General features: G+C 46.5%; 1 long non-coding RNA gene across 1 annotated transcript in view; it reads right to left on the reverse strand.

The window, feature by feature from the left end:
- LOC307200864 overlaps positions 1–6,936 on the reverse strand; it is a 345,619-nt gene that overhangs the window by 251,379 nt on the left and 87,304 nt on the right. The window lies entirely within an intron of this gene.

The following is a 6,936-nucleotide window of genomic DNA, read 5'->3' on the forward strand; positions in this document are numbered from 1 at the left end:
GAGTCTGGCGGCTTCTACACCTCTGCGCATCTCCTGTGGAATACAAGGCAGCATCTTGGGGATCAGACTCCTTTGGAAATGTACTTCCTGTAGATCCTGCCAACTCAGTTAAGGGGTCAGGAGCCATAGCAACTTCATCCCCTATGGTTCTCTGCGGATACTTGTGGCAGCACTTGCAGGGAAAAGCTTCCCTATAATCCCTTGGTAAGATTGGGTGTGGGACGTGGGTGGCGCTGTGGGTTAAACCGCAGAGCCTAGGACTTGCTGATCAGAAGTTTGGCGGTTCAAATCCCCGCGATGGAGTGAGCTCCCGTTGTTCGGTCCCTGCTCCTGCCAACCTAGCAGTTCGAAAGCACCTCAAAGTGCACGTAGATAAATAGGTACCGCTCCGGCGGGAAGGTAAACGGCGTTTCCGTACGCTGCTCTGGTTTGGCAGAAGCGGCTTAGTCATGCTGGCCACATGACCCGGAAACTGTACACCGGCTCCCTCGGCCAGTAAAGCAAGATGAGCGTGCAACCCCAGAGTCGGTCACGACTGGACCTAATGGTCAGGGGTCCCTTTACCTTTTTATGTTGTATATCTGAGATCATTCAGATTGGAATAAACCTGTCATCTGGGCAAAAAAATGCAATTCTTTGGCTGCTATTATTTTTATTTAATTTATGTATTATGTTAATATACCACTTTTTTTCCCTCCAAGGAGTTCGAGATGGGGTATGGTACACGGTTTACCACACGGTGAGCTTCATACAGTTATGTGGAATATGGTTCATGAGTGAATGCTCTTCAGCATTTCCTATGACCACAAGTAGTGATGAACTGAAACTATATAGCCAATTCCTGCGTAATTTGTGGAATGTGTGTGAATGTGTTGAGGAGAGTAATACCTTCTGTGCTAGGTTTTCCCTTGCTGTTCTACTTTAGGCAGAATAACACCTAGTTCGTTGACTTTTTCCAAATGACAAATGCCATGAATGCTACTGCTGCCCCTTGAAGTAAGCGGTCACCCACTTGACCACTTCGGTCTGCAGAGGTGTCTTCACTGCACTTTTTCCGGCGACTGCTGAAAACATTTTTGTGCAGGCAAGTCTATCCAGACATGTGGACACGAACATGTGTTTTTAGTTTATTATTGATTTTTTAAAAATCTTTTTTAAACACCTGTTTTTAGCTATATTTTATTGATCATTTTAATGTTTTGGTTGGAAGCCGCCTAGAGTGGCTGGGGAAACTTAGCCAGATGGGCAGGGTATGTATGTATGTATAAATAAATAAATAAATAGACCAGGGTTGCTTTAGTCTCTGCCCCAAAGTGCCTTTCTGGGACAGCCATCCCACAAGGCAGGTGAGGGAACCTTTAACCCTCCAGATGTTGTTGATCTGCAACTCCTATGAGCTCTAGCAAGCATGGCTAATGGTAAAGGATTGTGGGAGTTGTAGGCCAAAGGTTCCTCCCACCTGCCCCAAGAGGGGCCTCAGAAGCTCGCCCAGAACCAGGAGCATTACAAAACTCTTTTCTCTGCAGGACTTTCCAAGTTCTTCTGCATTTGCAAGGCAAAACTAGTGAGGCTGTTTCCACACTAGGATGCTGTAAAGCTACTGATGTGTTGGCTTTCCACAAGCAGCTGGAAGCAGAATGAAAGCAGTGGTTGAACAAAGCATTTAATATGATGATATATCCTCCAACTATGTTCATCCCCATGGCCTCCTTCTATGTCCTTGGAATAAACTCTCAATCAGTAAAGGTCCCTTATAGCTTTTATTAGAAACTTCCACCTTGCCCCATTGTTTCCTGTTACTATGCAAATAAGTCTCGTTGAACTTAATGAATGTTGATTTCCCCCCTTGTCAGTTCCTGTTCCCCACTCTGGGAGGAGTCTTTAATTTATTTTCTTTATTTACATTTTTAATTGTACAATTTCACACAAAGGAGAAACAACATCCAACACAATACAGATAAACTAACAAGGCACCACGAAAGTGTCCTCAAAATTTATAACTAATAAAAAATTTCAGTAATAAGGAATAGCTGTGCCCCCTACATTACTTCCTTGAAGCTGCTTACACTTAATATTTAAGGCTGTTGTGGCAATTGCTTATCTCCTAAAAGGTAGGATATTTTCTGCAGTGTAGAATAAACCTGTAACATTTAGGTTAAAATGTTTGGCTCTTGCGGTGGAATTCAGTTGCTGAACTTACCTTGGGTTTAAAGGCAATATTTTCAGGAGTCTTTGAGAGGCTGGGTTGTTAAAGCACATATCTAAGAATGGCATGTATGTTTGAAGGTTTTGTTTCAGATTTGACCAGTGTTTTTAAAATGTTTGACTTTGAACCATGAAGAACAGTGTTCACCATACAGAAAGGAAGAGTCAGAGGGTTGTATCCAACAGTGTCACTCTGCTCATTATAAGGCTTCCATCAGTGGAACGAGGAAGCAATTTTTGGTGATTGTCCCTCTCCCTTCCGAAGCCCCTCACTAAATTTGCTGTAGAGGTTTGGCAAGGGGCATCAAGAGCAGCTTGAAGGCTAAACAGGGGAGAATAGTCAAAATCGATTGCCTCCCTGTTGGGGAAAGATTATGGGAGCCATCTTCATATTTAACTGTTTACTCATGCCAGGATTTGCTGTTTTCTTCTAGAGACAATAATAACTTTTGTTGGGGAGAGATGCAGCCAGCTGCTGTGTCCTATGGCCGCTGATTATGTTGTTTCAGCAGTACACAGCTCTGCATGTGCTCAGCTGATGTGTAAGTCTAAGTGGGTGGCTCCTGTTTTCCTCTCTAAACACTTGATGGATGAATACTATATAAAGAAAACAAACAGTCTTAGTTTATAAAATTTAGCCTTGGTTAGAATAAAATGGGGCGTTGTCATATGAGCAATTAATATTTGAATGATTACAAACCAGAAAGTGCTCACCTGGTTGATCAAAAGAAGTTGTTCATAAAATTGTTTTTGAGGGTTTTCTAGTCTAAACTACAGGTAGTAGACTAGGACTGAAACTCTTACTCAAACTGAACTGATATGACTAGGAAAACTGCTACTCAGCTAATTGCTGAAAAAGGCTTATAATGCAGATAAATTAAACCATGACCACACTATGATGTTGTAATCAAACGCTATTTGATTAATTAATTAAATGGTGTTTCTGTGCGCTCTGGTACTTGTCACAGTGTCCCGTTGCGCCAGAAGAGGTTTAGTCCACATGACCTGGAAAGCTGTCTGCAGACAAATGCCGGCTCCCTCGGCCTGAAGCGAGAAGAGCGTCGTACCCCATAGTTGCCTTTGATTGGACTTACCGTCCAGGGGTCCTTTACCTTTACTTTTTTTTTTTTTAACCTGTAATGAAAATACTAAGCTTTAATAAAAAGCATACCAGCTGTTCAGCATATAGAACAGCTTTCCACAATCTGATGCCCTTCAGATGTTTTTCACAACAAGTTTGAAAGCCGATGGGAATTGTAGTCTAAAAATCTGATAGAAAGATGACCTAGGACAAGCATTTGGAACCTGTGACACTTTAGTCCAGATATAGTTCAACTCAAACACCATCATGGCCAGTGGTTAGGGATGTTGTAAGCTGTGGTCCAGCAACATCCGGAGGACCACACATTCCCCATCCCCGATCTAAAAGATCCTTGCTATTACAGTTGTACCTCGGCTCCCAAACGCCTTGGGAGTTGAACATTTCAGCTGACTGACCACTATGTAGGGTTCATAGGATATGCTAAACAGAAGCTATAATAATAATAATAATAATAATAATAATAATAATAATAATAATAATAAATTTATTATTTATACCCTGCCCATCCAGCTGGGTTTCACCAGCCACTCTGGGCGGCTCCCAACAGATTAAAAACAGAATAAAACATTAAATATTAAAAACTGCACTAAATAGGGATGCCTTGAGATGTCTTCTAAAAGTCAGGTAGTTGTTTATTTCCTTGAAATTTGATGGGAGGGCATTCCACAGGGTGAGTGCCACCACCAAGAAGGCCCTCTGCCTGGTTCCCTGTAACCTCACATCTCGCAGTGAGGGAACCGCCAGAAGGCCTTCAGAACTGGACCTCAGTGGGGTGGAGATGCTCCTTCAGGTATACTGGGTCGAGGCCGTTTAGCTAATCTAAAGTGGAAGTGGAAGCTTCTGATCTCAGGTGCTGGAAGAACAAGAGTGCACAAGCCCAGTAATAATAATAATAATAATAATAATAATAATAATAATAATTTATTATTTGTACCCCGCCCATCTGGCTGGGTTTCCCCAGCCACTCTGGGTGGCTTCCATAGAAACCAAAAATACACTAAAATATCACACATTAAAAACTTCCCTGAACAGGGCTGCCTTAAGATGTCTTCTGAATGTCAGGTAGTTGTTTATCGCTTTGACATCTGATGGGAGGGTGTTCCACAGGGTGGGCGCCACTACCGAGAAGGCCCTCTGCCTGGTTCCCTGTAGCTTTGCTTCTCGCAATGAGGGAACCGCTAGAAGGCCCTCGGCACTGGACCTCAGCGTCCGGGCAGAACAATGGGGGTGGAGACGCTCCTTCAGGTATACTGGGCCGAGGCCGTTTAGGGCTTTAAAGATCAACACCAGCACTTTGAATTGTGCTCGGAAACGTACTGGGAGCCGTACAGTAGGAAGAGGACAGGATTTTTCTTGTAACACTAAACAATGGTTTAGCACTGATTCCAGACATAGCCTGAGTTTCATACTAGATTCAGAAAGCAGTAAGTCACAACCAGAAAAATTGAGAAGGTGCCACCCCGCATCTCAACAATATCATCCACTTCAAATAGGATGGAGGACCGTGTGTTGACATACCTGCATTTCAGGGGTTTGGACTAGATGACCCACAGGGCCCCTTCCAACTCTGATTCTATGATTTTGCAGCCTCTGTCATCTTCAGAAGCAGTATGCCTCTGAATGTTTTGCTTGTGCTCTTCTCATAGGTATATGGTTGGCCACTGTGAGAACAGGATGTTGGTCTTGGTGAGCTTTGGGTGTGAACCAGCAAGGCACTTCCTATGTTCTTATCTTACTCAAGAGTTATCTGTGGTAGTGTCAAGAAACGTTTTCTGGACCCATTCATAATGATCTCTGAATATTCAATCACAAAAGTTGGTACAACTCAATGGTGCGACAAAAATATTCTTTCTGGCTTTTGTTGCAGTTGTGCTGAGTTAAGCAAGCTGTGGGTGACCAAAGGCATCTTGGCGATAAACTAAGTGGAGTTCTTCAAACTGTTTATTTGGAATAGTCAGCAACACCGTGTCTCTTCTGGAGCCTGTGGTTGGATGAATCTCCACCATTGCACTTATACTTATGTAGTAATAGTAATAATAACACCCCCAACCAGGAATTGCCAGCCTCTTATCAGCTAAATAGGATGCTCCCCAGAAACTAATCCCACATCCCTGACCAGTAGACAAAGTGGTTGGGCCTGTTGAGAGCTGAACAGCATCCGGAGAGCACCAAATTGGCTACATTTTGTGTTTAAGGCTGGCTTTTTTTTTACTTCTGAACAGCAAAACTATGAAGAACTTGTTAGCGTTGCATACAGGATGTGCTATTTTGCAGAGGTTTCTCTGAGCGCCACTGACTTTTGTTTTGAATATGTAATCGTAAGCAGGGGGGGGGGAGACAACTATTATTATTTTTATTACATTCATATTCCACCTTCCTCCAAGGACCTCAAGGCTCTCCCCGCCCCCACCACCTCATTTTTAACCTCTAAACCCTGTGAGGTGTGTTAGGCTGCTAGACAGGAAGGAGGTCACCCAGTGAGCTTCACAGCCTCCCAGGTCCGAGCCCAGCACTGCGCACTTACCTGCAAGTCAGCACACCTGTTTATTCCACTTGTGCGCTAAATATTGGGAGCGCCCGAGGTAATCCTTTGAACCTCTTGAGTCTGGCACTTTTGATTTATCCCGGGATATCAGCTAGCATGCCCTGGGGCTGTGTGCAGTGGAGTGAAATCGAACACCAGCTGTTGAACTCGCGGAGGCGGCCGCGCAAGTTCCAGGCGCAGTTCCAGCGGGATGCCAAGAGCGCATCTGTACGGAGATGCGCGCACGCCTGCCACAGGCTCTCTTGGGGGGGGGGAGTTATCACTGGAACTGGCAATGGATCCCCAGAACACGTGCAGGTGGCAGAGAGACCCAGCTGTGCTTTCCCCCTCGCCTACACATTTCTTCTTTGGCACGACAAACTCCGTTATACCATGAATGTCACCAGAGCTGCCAACTCGCTGGGGCCCTGGGTGCCCGAGCACCCACAAAAATCCCCATGAAGGGACCAGGCACCCACAAATTTCGGTGCACGCTACATGGCGCTCACGGCCCCGGGCTAAGTTCGCCTTCCTGAATGTCACGTGTGAATCAGGCCCCCTTCACGGAACTCGCTTCTCTACAGGCTGCTTCAGACGCGGCTTTTCCTACGTGTTGTTTTCCCTCCGGGGGAGTTTCCTGCGCTTCTCCTCGGAGGAAGGGGAGTGCAAAGTGCAAAGAAGCGCGCCTTCAGGTTGAGCCACCATCCCGAGCGGAGCCTCTGCCAGGCTGCTGGCCCTTTAAATGTTCGCGGCCGGCCCGTGCTGCCTTTCGCTCGGAGACCCCGCGCGCGCAGCGAAGAGGTGAAACCAAGATGGCGGCCGCGCCGTGACTGAGCCTTGAGACAGAAGGACACGAACGGCCAGCGCCTCAGCCACCCAGCCCGCCCACGGAAGGGCCCCGCGCCTCGGCCCGCCGCGTGGGAAGGAGCAGGGGGAGCGCCGCGGGCGACGAGGCTCGAACCCGGGACTCGGCACCGGCGGCGGGAGCGGGAGCAGGAAGAACATGGCGGCGGAGGAGTCGGGCTGGGAGTTGAGTCGCCGCTGCTCGTGAGGGGAGCTGATGGGGCAGACCGGGCCGTGAGGCCGCCTGCGCGCCCCCGGCCCG

This window comes from Podarcis cretensis (assembly GCF_951804945.1).
Source record: "Podarcis cretensis genome assembly, chromosome: 1".
NCBI classification, from domain to species: Eukaryota; Metazoa; Chordata; class Lepidosauria; order Squamata; family Lacertidae; genus Podarcis; species Podarcis cretensis.